At 44.7% G+C, this 15353-nt stretch overlaps 1 long non-coding RNA gene across 1 annotated transcript in view; it reads left to right on the top strand.

The window, feature by feature from the left end:
- Positions 1-361: 361 nt before the first annotated feature.
- Positions 362-15353, top strand: part of LOC121664812 — a 52971-nt gene continuing 37979 nt past the window's right edge. Inside the window, exons 1-3 of the long non-coding RNA XR_006016141.1 lie at positions 362-1502; positions 4957-5039; positions 14556-14608. This is a non-coding gene — a long non-coding RNA (uncharacterized LOC121664812). The remainder of the gene's footprint in view (positions 1503-4956; positions 5040-14555; positions 14609-15353) is intronic.

The raw sequence follows: 15353 nt of genomic DNA, 5'->3' as shown, positions 1-15353 counted from the left end.
CTTCTCTAAAGAGCCAGCGTGACTTCAAGAGCCCTGCCACCGCCCGGCAAAATCACTTTCCAGTTTAGGGCCGGGCTGGGGGCGGCAGCAGAAGCGCCCATCACCCGCCGGCGTGCCGCCCGTGAGGAGCCGGAGGGGCGCTCAGCCTGCGCGGCCGCGGTGCGGTGGCGCTCGGCTGCGCTCGGTGGCGGCCCACCAGGTGGCAGCAGGACCCCACGGGACGGGATGGGCCGGGCCGAGCCGGGCCGGGCCGCGGGCTCTGCCCCCGGCCGCCGCGGGGCCGCGCTGCTGCTCCGCCGCTGCCCGAGCCCGCCCAGCCACGGCGCTCCCCCCGCAGGGCAGCGCGGCCGCCGCGGCACGGTCTGACCTCGGGGGGCTCCGCGGCGGGGGCCGCCGGCCCGGAGCTGCGTGGGGAAGCCGGGCTCAGGAGCGCGGTGGAGGCCGATGTGCTCGGTAGTTTGGTGCAATTAGCGGTATAACCCGCGCCAGCGCAATCCGCGGTAAAGACAAAGCTGTATGCAAATCGCCCTCCCCTTCCCCATCCCCCGCTCCCGGGGTCTGAAGCCGTTCCCCAGACTGTTTTTAATGATACGGTACGCGGAATAACTTGAAATTAATTACAAGGTTCTTGTCTAAAAGGCAGGGGGGAGGCGGTGTCATCCGGTGGGTTCGGCACTCGGAGCTTTGGCCACCTGCGCGTGGCAGCGGTGGCCGGGCTGTGGAAGCTCCCACGGCCCCGCGTTTCGGGCAGCCCTGGGGCCGGAGAGTCCGGCTGCCGCCGCGGACAGCGGCCGCGGAGCCCGGCGGAGGTACGGCCCGGGGCGGGCGAGGCGAAGCGAGGGGCGCGGGGACGGAGGGCAAGAGGATGGAGGGTTGCGGGCCGGCGGGGGCGGTCTCTGCCTGTTTCCAGGTGGAGAGGTGCTTTTTGGGGTGGAGTGCGTACGTGTGTGTGTGTGTCCGCCTGTGTCTGTGGGGGGCTTGTAGGTGTTCTGGCTGGGGCTCCGAATTTTCTTCTGCAGACTCTTACTTTTTCTGAAGAGCTACATGGTTTCTTCCCCTAGAAGCTGTCTTGTTGCTTTCTGGCATATACTTATCTAACTCCCACCCCTGAGGATAAATGTTTCAAAATTCTGAATGACTACAAAAAGCGCTGTGCTGTGGGGAGGACAGGAGGATGTGAAGGCTAGTGAAATTCTTAAAAATACAGTAACTGACATGAATGTTAGTTTCTGTAAATGTATATATAATATACATATATAATACAGAGTTCTGTGTAATCTAGTAACAGGAAAAATAACAAGCGGTCTTTTTGACAGGACTTTTATCTGCATCTCTCTCTCCTCTCTCTCTCACATCTTTCTGTTTGTCTCCTCTATATTCTGCTTTTATTACAAGAAGTTTGTTAATACGACATGTCAACGTTGCTGGCTTCAGACTGCAGCACTTTTTTACAAAACCAGACTGAAAAAATTACCCCAAACCTCCACTTAATGGCACAACTGGTATGTATAAATAAAATCTTCATTTTTTAAAGTGACGTGGATGTGGTTTACTCTATAGCCTCAGTAATTTAAACAGCACCTATCTGCTGCAGATAGAGTTGCTATGCATCTCTCTACTAGTGAGTTTGAAAATTCGAGCCCGGCTTTGATTTATTTCCTCTCTATCAGTGATAAATGCGCCATAATTAGCTAATCTCAAAGCCATTATTTACAACTGGGGCAGACAAAGGGAAAAACTGATGATCCAGCACTTAACTCGGTTTGAAATTATGAAACTGAAAAAAATGTTTAGGTCTCGTCTCGGAACCGGACAGCCTGTCCGATAACAACAACAACAACAATAACAGTAACAACGGCGACAAATTCATCCATTAATTATAGCTGATACTTTTTTCGGCCGAGAATGTACTTGCACCATCTCTGAGATTCAAAAAACTAAGCATCTGCTGTCAATCTTCTCTCTCCCCCTTTGTTGCTGTGTTAAGGAGAGGACCTAAATCTGCACTGCCCAAATGCGCGGGCGGCGGGCACGGGCACAGAGGAGGAAGCCCACGGCTACACGCGCAGGGAGTGCTCGCCATTCCCGCCCCGCCAGCCCCGCCCGAGCCGGGTGCGGGGTGGCCCCGAGTGCGGCGGGGCTGGTGGCGAGTGCGAACAGTGGCCGGCGGGCAGCGGAGCCCCCCGCAGCCGCGGCCGCGCGCGGGGGCCGAGGTCGCCGTGCGCCGGCCGGGGCTGCCCGCCGATGTCCACCGATTTCCTCAGCGTTTTGCCTTAAATCCTGAGACTTTTCCCTTTCTCTTCCTTTTTGACTGTGGGAATACGGCTTTCTAGTAATATCCCAATCCCCCGGTCCCGCCACCCGGGGAGGATAGGCAAGCTTCGTTTGATCTGGAAATGAGAGGGAAGACGGGAAATAGAACATCTATGAAAATAACAAGGAGGGAATGAAGAAATTCGATTAGGAAATTTAAATTTAAAAAAAAAAAAAAAAAAAGAAGAAGAAGAAATTAGAAGACAAGGAAAACAAAACAAAACCCGAGGGGCGTTGGGGTAGGGGCAGAGCAACGGTGCCTGGTGTTAGCACGCGCTGATTGTCCAAGAGAAGAGGTGCAAATGTTCTTTGTTCCGAGATGCCTTGTCAGGGGCGCACACAAGTCATCCTTATAGTGGAAAAATATTAGCACTTTGAGAAAGAATAAATGAAAAGGAAGAAAAAGAAGGGAAAACAGAATCTATCAAACCCTCCCCACCCTGTTTATCATTCCTGGGGCAAAAAAACCCCAAAAACAAAACCAAAAAACAAACCAACACAAACCAACATAATCTGCAACCTTTCCAGTTGCAACTCGCTCTCCCCCTCGCTCTCTACTCTTCTCTCCCTCCCAAACAAACAATGAATTACAGATGATCGCCCCGTGCCCACTGTAATGCGGCGACATGGAACAAACCGGGAGGGACCGGGCAGGGGAGGGAAGTGACGGGCTGCAGGGATGGGCACCCAGGGCAGTGCGGGACTAGCCCCCTTCGACAGGGCCAAAATCTCCTCCTTGCTCTTCTTCTTCGTCTTCCTTCTCTTGTCTAATGAAGGATTGATTGAGACATATGCGTAATGCCTGATGCTACTTAGCCCTTGAAAAAAACAATCCAGGCTCTGAACTCCAAAGAATTTTGCATAGGATTTTGGTTCTGAGAAATGCCCCTGTTTGTCCTAAATCCAGCCACAAAGGAGGGGGTTGGGTGAGGGGACATCTGTTTAATTTGAAGCAATAAATATGCCGGATCTGTGGCTGTTTGGGGGTTTCCATTTTTAAAGATGATTAATCCCACCTCCACCCCCCTTTCCAATTCGACTGTAAAGAAATGGATTAGGAATGGTATCAAGAAGGATTATTCATTTATATCAGGCAGATGGAGCTGTACAGTAGGGTTTCAAAGAAACAAAGAAAATGGTTTCTAAATGGTTGTTTGGCATGAATTATTTGGTGGATTTGCAAACAAGCAAGGCGAAGCACTGTACAGCAAGATGTAGAGGAAACCCATCTGGCACCTTTCCCATTCCTGTCTGGGGCTGGAGGGGTTTCCAGACAGGTAGTGGAGGAGTCGCTGAGCAGACCTGGCCCGAAGGGAGCGGGCCGGCGAGCATGAGGCTGCTCTTCCCTCCGGCAGCCAAGAGCCTCCCGCCTGCGCGAGCTGCCCGGGGCTTTTGCTGGCCTGGGGATTGCTGGCGACTGCACCTGCGGGGCGCGCCGCAGACCCGACTCCGCACAGCCGGACCCCTGTAGGCTCTGGGGCACCGCGGGACAGGAACACGGTGGGGTCCTGCCTGCCCTCCCCGCTTCCCCACCCACCTCTCCTCCTCCCCACCTGGCCCTCTCGGCTCAGCCGCTCGCAAAGCTCAGGGCTGAGGCAGGAGTTGGGGGGAAAGGGAGGAGGACAAACAATAAAGAAGCGACAAACTTTTGGAAGTGTTTTCATCGCGATCCGCCCCCCGCGCATTTCTGTTTCTCCCGGAATTCTTCAGTCAGCCCCGCGCTGAAATCTCCGGCCATTTCAAACAGTTACAAATATGATTGACACGGATGTTAATAGTTTGTTTTTGTGCAAAGCGGATCTGCAAATTTCCAACACAAACACACTGTGTAGATCAGATGTTAGGTATAAAAATGGTTTATTGATTGAAATAATAGAAGCATTATTTTGATTTGTCCTGACATGCTGACTGATTTATAGATTCCTGCCCCATTGATTTCTTCTTGTCCGGGCAGAGGGAAATGATCAAATCTCATGAAAATGCCCTGTTCTGCTAATTAAGGACCTGAGGTGCATATTTTCTTTCTTTCTTTTTCTTTCTCTTTCTTTCTTTCTCTCTTTCTCTCGTTCTCTCTTTCTCTCTTTCTTTCTTCTCGTTTCTTTCCCTCTCTCTCTATCTCTCTATTTTTCTTTCTTTCTGCTGGGATATACCAGATTTATTCTCTATTCCATGGACTTGGTGTGCGTATATGTATATTTTTTATCTTTTATACATCTGTTTTCACTTTGCACTTTCAATGAGCTGTAGCAGACAATAGTGAGAGAAACATCTGAAAATGCAAGGAGACAGAGTTGCATATGTGTTTCATTTCTGCAGGCTAGTCGGAGAAAACAACAAAAGGACAGCTGGAGGGGGGGGTGTGGAATAAAACACACAGTTACAAAGGGGATTGTGACCCTGTAAGAGGGAAAGGCGAGTACAACGAAAAAGGACTGCAAAAAGTAAGGAAGAACTGTAGAACTGAAGCAGGAAAAAGTGTCAAGGAACACTAATCCAGAACAAGAATAAGAAGTTAAAAGCCCGTTTGGCTGGATGTTCCCTAGCCTTTTTTAAAAGAAGAGTTAGAGGAAAGACATGTTGGTCCGGATAAACAAAGTGGGAAGATGCACCTGCTGAATGTATGTATCTGATCTTTCTACACAGATGCGTGTGTGTTTATCCATCTATAAACTTATATAGGGAGATCTAGAGCATCCCAACAGTAATTGCAATCCTGCATCGAAGAGGTAAGTCTCACAATTCTGTCTTTTACGAACGTGGAATCAAAACCTCTGAGTAGCCAGCAATAGTGACATCCCAGGCAGTAATAGTTTGGCAGGACTTTCTGTGTGTTTGCTTGCTTTTGTTACTTTTTTTTTTTTTTTTTTGGGTTGTGGAGGAAACAGGGTTCAGTGGGAGACAACCATATGGGGAGGGAGGGCAATCCCATTGTCTGTTCGCCAGAAGATCTCGTTTTGCCCTGGAAAAGACGATCAAACGGAGCCAGGGTCCACTCAGGAAAGTAAAAGGGATGGCGGGGGTGGGGAGAGGAGGGGTGTCGGGGGGAGGGAATAAGAGTGGGTGCATGTGGATTTAATACCAGTGAAAGTATTACAGGGGGATCAGATTTAGCGAGCGAGCGAGAGGGAGCTTTTGAACATCTGTCTAATGCAGCTAATAGAAGCGACATTAGTGATATTGGAGAGAGAGAGACACCAGCGCCGATCGGTCTGGGATTACGGGAGCCTACCCAATCCGATTAGCCGCTGCCCCTCTCCTGCCAGCGGCGGAGGCCGAGCCCGGGCCGCCGCCGCCACGGGAGCGGCCCCCTGCGCGCCCCTCCGCGCCCCTCCGCGCCCCTGCGCGCCCATCCGCGCCCCTCCGCGCCCCTCCGCTCCGCTGCGAGCCCCGCACAGCCCCAGTCCCCGGCGCTGCTCTCCCTCTTAGCGCTGCCCCCGGCACCGGTTCTGTCCCTTCGCAGAATGACTCCTGTGGGGCAGAGCCGCAGCTCGGCGGTGCCGATCAAGCCTCTCGGGTTTAAAATTCATCGATACACCGCGATGAAATTCCACCCCGCTCCCGAGGAAACCTTTATTCTCCGGCTAATTGTAATTTACAGTTACGCTTTACACCTCATCACGTAGGAGGTTAGGAAACAAGATTCTTCCATATAATTATTGTCCTCCTTAATCCTATTCCACCGCATATCACCTCGCACCGCAAAGTCCTATTGTTCCCTCCTACCCATTGTAGGTAGTAATTTAAACTAGTATATATAGAAAAAATTCCAGTCTGCATAATTTTAAACATCACACCCACGCCTCTGTGCCCGAAGCAAAACGCATCAATGAAGGTAGAAGGGCGGCCGGCTGCACCGGGCAGGGTTATACAGCGCCGGGTTCCCCTCGCCGGCCGAGCGGGCGGTTACCGGCGCCGCCGGGCCAGGATGCCCTCTGCTTTTGGATGGGTTAAGAGGTATTTTCCTTCTAGTTTTCTTATCGAGTCGACTAATTTCAAAGCTCTCCTTGATTAATGGCAGGCAAGTTACGCAGAAACATACAGTTATGAACTCCTTCCACCTAAGCAAATGTCTCCTGCCCACACGCACCGCATGCTTTACAATCCTTGCTTAACTGTGACTATAGCCTTAAAGCGCATCTCTCTAGTTCTCCAGTGCAGGGAAAATGCCTGCAGTTTGTACCTCCAGGCATTACAACATGCCTCAGCCCAGCTGAAAACAACACTGCAGCTGGAGTTCGGCCGGCCGCAGAGGAGTGTCACTGCCGGCAGCTCTGCCAGGGACGCTGCCAGGGGCTACCGTGGGGCTCTCGAGTACTATCAGATTCAGCCTTGTGCCTGACTCTTCACAAGCTGTTTTACCACCCGGTAGGAGCTACCCGAAGCATGATTCAAAGGCTGACTAGCATCCAGCTCATTAATTACAGAAAATTGATGCCCTGCTTAAAATTCACAGCAGTGAATTTGTAACGTTCACATTTCTATGCGACAGTCATCTTGCAGTGAGATAACATCTAACAGCTCCTGAGTTTCCCCCTTGTAAAATTGTGGGAATAGCATGGCAAAGGCCAAAAAGTCTCTCTGTTGCTCATTCACACACAGTGCGCACACCAGAGTATGTGCAGCAGTTCCATGATTTGTAGCACATCAGTATAATATCCACCTCTGAGAAAGTACACTGGTGAGGGGTTTTTTGTTTGATTGGCTGGGAGATTCTTGAATGGACATTAAAACCTTTCTTGTTATAAACCTTTCTTGTCCAGGTGAGCAAATTTTACTAATCTTTCATATCTACATATCAGGCACCAAAGCTGTTTTAAATTAAAAAATCCCAATTTTTAATGGTAACAATCTAGTCTGCATCAGCTTCTTAATTAGATATAGTTAAGGCAAAGAGCCGATGTTAGAATTAGGAGATATCACAATTGAAGTAGGTATGTAATTAGGACGGTATAAAGTCATGGCTTGCCACCCATTCATCTCTGAACCTTTTCCATTTAAACAAGAAAACAAGCAGTTTATGAGAAATATTCCCCAGTTCCTAATAATCCTTATTTTCCACAATGTTCAGCAACTATTTTCAGAACCAAAGTTCATAAACTTAACCTGGGAATCCAAATAGTCTTAGAAGAACAAATTCCATCCTGCCCTCAGGCCCTATATTCCTTTTGTTCTCATATTTCTGTTTATTGAATAGTTGTGTTTCTTTCAAGTGATACACTCTTGAGTTACTGTTTTCTTACTAACTCTCTGATGTTCTTAAAAAACCAAATAGCTTGCATCATCCAGGTCATTCTTTGTTCTGAAACAGAGGGTTTTACACTAGGTGGATGCTAGATATATTCAGAGGGTGGCCAGTAGGAGACAGCGACAGTTTGGGGATCGTAGCGTCTCTGTACTATGTGCACGTGCAGCTCAAAACACTAGAGAATTTTGGCACAAATTTGTGCTTCTGTAGTGAGGATGATGATCAATATCTTGGATCCTGTTTTCTGGATCCCCAGACTTCATATGAATTATGTTTATAGATTAATATGTGGTGCCCTAAATAGATTTCCTCCATTTTACTGTTTCTTAATTTTTCATTGGAGTTTTTTAACCATATATATTTCTAAATTTTAATGCATACTTAAAGTAAAAGATTGAAATTAAATAATTATGTAACAGATTCAGTTTATAGAAGGAGAATGGTGAAAACATATATATCTACTATTTAATACAATGCTGGATTTTACCCTGCAGTGGGCAGCATGCATTTCTTTTTTTCTAGTACTTTCCATTATTTTTAGTAGGTTTTATTTATATACTGCAGTCTTTGAAAATATATCTAAGACATTCCATATGAGCATGCAGTGGATTCCAAAATGCACCCACTCTGATGTGGAATAATACCTATTTTAAAGCCCTTTTATGTCATCAGTGAAGTGCTCAAATTCCTCCTTACATCTCTGACACTTCAGAATGGCACATGCCTTGTACTGGGAACTCTGGGGGTGAGAAAATGAATATGATATTGAATATCAAAATATCAAGAGCAGAAACCACTACTCTATAAGGGTAATTTTAAGTTACCGATGCAGAGAATATCTAGATGCAATTGTCTGCAGATGGGACCAAGCCAGACTAGAGGTTCCTCTATTTAGATGAATATTCTCATCATGAAAGAAGAGGTCTTTTTGCTCTATTAGCTGAAGACCAGCACCATACAGGACACAAATTCCAGAGTAGTCATGGACAAGAGGAGTGGCTTTTAGAGAATAATTAATTGGCAGATTGTCTTTTGGATATTATTACAGCTGTTCCTGCTGATTATGTCAGAGGCCAAACCCTGGTAGGCCATACACTATTCAAACCTGGAACCAGAATGCTAGTCCCTGCTTGGTTTTTCTTTTGTAAGCTGGAAAGCCTACCTCCTGTTTTGGTTTGTTTACTTGTGATTCTCATACTAAGAACACCACCGTACCTGAACTTTAAGTCCAGTTGTATTAGCTAAAACTTCACAGTTTAGATAAAATGTCTGAGGTAAAGCTTAGGAAAAAATGTAGAGAAATTTAAGAGAAAAGACAGAGAAAAAGTATGTCTTAGAAGAAAAAAGGGTATGATGAAAAATATGGATTAGAAAGAAGGAAGGGAAACTTGACATATTTTTCTTTTACCAAGCAATATTTTTGAGTAGTTCTTTGGAAGAGGCAATTCTTTGTCACACCATTCCCTCTTGTCCCTTAAATATTTATGTATTTCCCATGTTACTGTGGCCAACTATACCAAGGAACAAAGGGACTGGGAGACATAAGAAAGTCTCAACACACAGAAGGAAGAGTACACATTCAAGAAGAAGTGAGGTGGTCCATGTTCTTACCTCTTCAGGATCATCTTTCATGCACACACAGGCACACCATGTACGTCCTTTGAACTGCTTCTCAGCAAATATTGCTTAAGCAGCTGATTGTGCCAACATATCATGTTAGTAATGCTACTAGTGCTGAGAGGGAAGAGTGAAGGACCAAGATGGAGGGGTATTTTCAACATCTACATTTGATTGCCTATAAACCAACCAGGTAAACATCAACAGTGCTGTCTTTATACCCCACATGTGTAATGTGTTGGTAATCATGACAGGAGTGTGTTAGAATGGGACTGACCAGCTGATGGGGATGGATTCTTAATGGTACTTTTCTGTGTCCTTTTTAAAATATGATTTGGAGACTTGGAAGAATACAAAGCAGATGACAGTGGTAGTGTTTGGCATTGCTGTGGGCAAGGCACTCAGGCAGCTGATGCACCCTTACTCATATTGCTCTGCCAGAGAACCCCCTAACTTGGAAAGTAATTGAGTAAAGCTGCTTCTTGTTTACACTGGAGTGAATCAAATATACCTCAGTAAAAATCCATGCAGTTCTACTGGTGCAAGCCTTCTGTGTAAGTGATGTGAGAATCAAGCCCAATTTCATCAGCCATTGCAAAGGGATAATTTATGATTTGGGCTGTTCAGCTGCTGCCACAATGCTTGAGCCTGGGATCAGTGGTGTTTAGGAATTAGTGCATCTTATGCCACACACAGAGGTGAGAAGAGGGCTGAATTGGGGTTTGTACTCCTGTTAACATCAGGGAGTGGGTGGGCATGTCTCACAGATGCTTGCATGGTGCAAGTGGAGAACAGCTCTGAGCCTAGAGGAGTTGTCTCGGATGCTAGGCATGTTTCTCCATGTTTTATTAGGCAGGCCATGTGAAACACTATAAATGCCAAGATTTTTATTAAAAGGTGTATCAATGCTTTGTGATAGTCATATTAGCTGAAAATATGATCTTTCCTGTCTTGTCTGAACTCCTTTTATCTCCTTACTATTACCTGTCACCAGGGATAGTTCTGTCCCTTTCAGTTCTGTTTCCTGGATCCTGGCTTTACTGTTTGGAAATACTGTTTTGAAAGCTTGCAGGAGATTGTATCTTCATCAACTGAAAAGACAAATAAATACAGAGTGAGAAGCTTGCTTTGCCAAGCAATTAAACTCTTAATTTTTGCAGTGTAATTCTGGAAATAAGTCTGGGTTTTTGTGCACTGGCCTAAATGCAATTTTAATTTCACTCTGTGTCTAAATGGGGAAAGGTTGACTAGGGGATGTGACATCATACTTAGCAGTAGGACTCAGCCATTCATTTGGAACATCATGAGCTGTGCTAAAAGGAAGAACTTGTTTTTAAAAACAAATTGTGCTTAAGGTATTCCTGAGTTTTGGCAGGAGAATGAGGGGCACCCAAGGGAGATCATTGCAAGCTTCCCATGCCTCCCCTGGTTTGGAATTCACTCATCAGCAAATAGAAACCAAATCTCGATTGTGGCAGCACTGCATATAACTAACTGCTCGGCCACCCATTGCAAAAAATCATGTCCTATATTTTCATTTGGTTTCATTCCCACAAATTCTGACCCGCACAATTGACGGGAACTATCTGTTTCTAGCAAAAACCCAGGCATTTGGCAAAACAAAAAGTCCCATTTAATCAGGTGTATTTTTAATCTCACTACCTTTTTGTTCTCTAAAATTGTTCTCTGTTCAGCACTAGTGCTATTATTTTACTAAAGAAATAGCAGGGCTTTGTTATTTCCTGCAAATGTTTGTGTCTTGAATGCCTGTGTCTCAGATGTATTCAGGGGTTGACTTTGCCTGTTGTGCTTTCAAAATTCAGGAGATTAGCATTAAGCTTTGGCAACGATTTATGCTGTTGCCAAAGATCTTTGGACAAATGTGGAATTAAAAAATACTACTGATGCTAATAATTTTTGTGGGCCAAATTCAACTATGTCATAATTGACAGGACAAGTTGCATGCATTGTTGATCAGATAAGAGAATGACGAGGCATATATACTTACAACAGGGTAACTTGTCTAAGGCTGGCCTTGAATCTGTAAAAACAGGGTAACTCAAACTGGCATGTACATATGTGGTGTGTGAGTGTGTGCATATTGGGGAAAGTAAAGCTTTATCCCACACTGTCTGTAGAAAAAAACCTTAATCTGGATTTATTTGTATTTCATTCCCAGAGTGACGTAAAAGAGTCTTAAGGCCAATCTGTACTGCACAAGGGAGTCAGGTGCAGAGATATGTGTGCTGAGAGCTAGAGAGCTCAGAAAGGGAGTCAGCCCTGTGGCAGCAGCAGTGGCACCATGCGGGGGGAGCCCCTTGGCTCCAGTACTGCAGAGCTTGGCTGCTTGGCAGAGACACCCCTGGTTGTGAGGAGGGGTTCCAGTGTCACTCACACACCAGTGCTTCTACCACCTGCCTTCACACAGTCATCACTTGCTCCTTTTGCCATCAGTGCTCCATGGTTTTAACTCCTTGACCAGTTTCAGTTTTTTACTTCCAAGCTCTAATTATAGCCTTCAGATGCTCTTTGGCTTTTTTCTCTTCCTGGAAGAAAAAAACCGTCTTAACCCTCCTAACTAATTTGTGCTACAAGCCTGACCTATCACCTATCTACCTGTCCTGGGTTGCAGTGTATTCTATTACCATCCTCATGAGCTGTTGAAACTAGGAGGGGCAGTGTTTCCTTGCCTTCTCCCTCCTGACTACCTTCTGTTAATGAGCCTATCAATGCCTGGCCTCATGACTCATCATTCCATTGTGAGATGCTCCACCCAGAGGGAGGAACCAAGCATTCCATCCTGGATATAATCTGAGATTCCATAGCACACACACCCTTTCCACTGGATTTCCAGAGGACAGGAGCCACCACTGGACCTTCTGAGAAAGAGCAGGCCCTTTCTATGGGATCACTGCTTCAACAGAACCACATCCATCACTTCAGGAGGACTGCAGCCCCCATTTTATTGGACTGCTACCGCCACCCTGACTAACAGGGTGTCAGGTTGTATCCTGACTATGTCAGTTTGAACCAGTGTTTTCTTTTCTTGTTTTTTTCGTTTTCTTTAATTTCCCTATTAAATTGCTATTCTGACTTTGTGCCTCTCACTGGTTTGTTTCAAAGTAGTACACTACCCCAGATACCCCATGCTTCCAGGGTTTCCCCATTCCTACCTGTGCAGTCCTGGTATGGAGCATGGACAGGTCCCATTTTGTGACTCCAACCTTGACTTACAAAGCAGAAGCGGGACACGTTCACTGTCATCTTCTGATAACCTTCAGACTGGCTGAGACAATGAAATACTTATTTCTTTAATTAGAAACAACTTCTCTATTCACTGTAGAGCTTTCTCATTACTGACCTAGCAGTGATTAAGACAGACACCACATGACCCTTTGAACTGTGGGCAAACTGCAGAACATGTTAAGACCAACAGATGTGTTAAAACTCTTCCCTTCTGGTGAAATGAAAGGCAAATTAAGTGGCAAGTTACAAAATAGCTGGAGACAATAGAAGCCACAGCTGGAGATATATAGACCTGAGCAAAGGACTGTTTGAGGAAGATTGAGTGAGCCTGTAATAGGATGCAAACTGAAGCTGCTGCTGGTATAAAACGTTCTTGCCCCTCTTCGAGCCTTTTATTCCCACCATTGCACCTCTCCTCTGCTCTGCGCTGACCTCCGTGTTTGTGTAATGCAGTGGCAGCTGGAACAGGGAATAGCATGGCTAAAAATCACCTAGTGAAAAAATACCCTAAATTTATGACAGTAGTTCAGCTGCACAAAGTCTGAATAGCTAGCACTGTGAAGACATAACTAGCAAGATCCCTGGCCCTAGTCCAAAATCCAAGGGAATAAGTAGTCATTTGACATTCCATGTGTGAGTGGAAAAGTGAGAGAGGAGTATGACTCTGGGTAGAAGTAAGAGAAGGACATTTTCCGATGCAGGGTTGACTAAGAAAACATACAGGTGAGGAAACCAAACAGCTTTATGCTTCTGAGCTGTGTGATACACTGACACCTCACACTGATGCATGAACTTGATTCCAGCAATGAAATGTTTGTTTTGTAGAATACATTTCCTCAGCCACCACAAACTATTTTATAAGAACTCGATATTGTATAACGGCTTGTGTCCTAGCATTCAAGCTAGGTTTCACGTTTTTAAAGCACACAACCTTTCAACATGTGTGTTCCCACAGAGGCTGTCCTTAAAGCTCGTATCAGAGTAGAGACCTTTATATGACCCCTGTGACATCTGCCTTTGTATGACTTGAGAAGAGATCTGAGACCCAGAATAGAAATGCCTCCAAGACTCTGCTTCCTTCTGCATACAGTGCTTAATATAAGATGGAATTTATTCGGTTTCAGTACAAATTTAAATATCAATTTCTTAATGCTAATATACAAAAATACACAGAAAAGTAAACATGCATGCTTTGACAAGTATCAGTTATATATAAGTATATCAGGATACTTTTCTTAATCTTTCTGAAGCAATAAAATGCTAGTATGCCTTATAGATCATGGAATGAGGTAAAACAAGTGTTATTATGGAATCATGAATGTGATGCTGTTTTCTAAGGACCTATAGTCAATATCATCTGGCTATTCTTATTTTAAACATCTCCTACTCTGGGTTGTTTTCCATGAGATTTCTGGAAGACATTTTTCCCCATAATAAAATTAATTCATATTCACTTACCATAATGAAATTCAAAGTAACTTTCAGTTTAGGGTTTTAGCTTCTGATAACAATTTCTTATGTAAAGCAGATGTTATTTTAAGTCTCTCTCTCTCTTGCTTGCTCAAGGAAGAGTGTAATGGGCTTTGGTTGGCTATCTATAGCAACTCTAGAATGTTTAGCTCTTTTATTTTAGCGCACTGCAATTTAATTAATTTATAATATTTAGGAGGTTAACACCAAAGTCCATTTGATAAAATGAATTTTATGTGTTATTTATGGGGAAGACACTTAAGGATTTCAGTAATTCTTAAAAACATTTATAATTTTTTCTTCTGACTTTTTTTTTTACACTATATTTTATAGGTCTTCATTTGTATTTGATGTAAGTTTTGAACTTCAGGTTTATGTCTCAACACCTCGCAACAAATTTTGTAAATATTCTGTGGGGGCTTGGTCCTGAAACATAAACACTTCTTATTGAGGCACTGAGGAAAAACAGACCCCCTCATTTATTATGTGATATCCAGGAGGCTAAAGAGATTTTGATCTCTTTTTTTCAGGAACATCTTCTTCAGTAAGAATAATGAAATGTCATCATGCTGAGGTGAATCATAATAAATGTTATGTCTTGGTTGACACTGAAAAATAAATCAAAGAAAGTTGTGAGAAATATTGGTGACTTTTTTTTCCACAGAGATTTGGACCAGCTCTATAAATTAAACAGTACGTGATGACAGCTTTGAGGCGGTAAGTAAACCATTCAGTAGATAATCTCCATAGTAACAAAAAAAAGTTTAACCATCTCAAACCAAAATAGCACATCTGGACCTGGCTGCGTCATATGGAAAAAGGGAACATTTTATTGTTGTCGAAAGTCACAGCACACAAGAAAACTACACAGCTTAATACTTGTTAGTAGAAATCAGTGAAGTACAAGCAATGTGTTTGGGAAGATTCTGATCCTGTAAGTCCTTATCTATGTGCTCACTTTTATGCTGTGTAAGGATCCTGTTGTGTTCCATCTGCTGTTTGCAAGTTAGGCATAAAAACAGGCTCTCCCTTAATGAATATGGAGTCCAGTCCTGAAAATTCTTGCTCATGAAAGTAGTCCTAAATCATTAACAGAATTCATTTGAGTACTAACTGATGCACTGCATTCCTAATTAGCAGTATTTGATTTTAATTGCACTAGACTTCAAAGCTGAAGACCTATTTTACAAGACAAATTCTTTAGTGCTAAAGATGGAATCATTTAATTGGTGTGGGTGCAGAAACTCGGAGATAAAGACTGAACTGCTGAAGAGAATGCAAAATTTTCTTCAGTAAGGACAAGGCTGTGTGTGACATCCATATCTCTCCCTGAGAACAAAATGGCGCAGGGGCTCCACTCTGCCTCTTGTTCAACCTGCATAAACTCTGAGTCAAGCCTTGCTAAACTAGTGCATAGCTGATGGTAGGCATTTACATGGTGGTTTTTAGGAGCTGTGAAGGG

The sequence above is a fragment of the Corvus kubaryi genome, unplaced genomic scaffold (assembly GCF_017639235.1).
Source record: "Corvus kubaryi isolate FWS band 111438036 unplaced genomic scaffold, C.kubaryi_AGA036_p1.0 37308, whole genome shotgun sequence".
NCBI lineage: Eukaryota > Metazoa > Chordata > Aves > Passeriformes > Corvidae > Corvus > Corvus kubaryi.
Note: the sequence above shows the minus strand (reverse complement) of the source record. Positions and strands in the feature narration are given on the sequence as shown.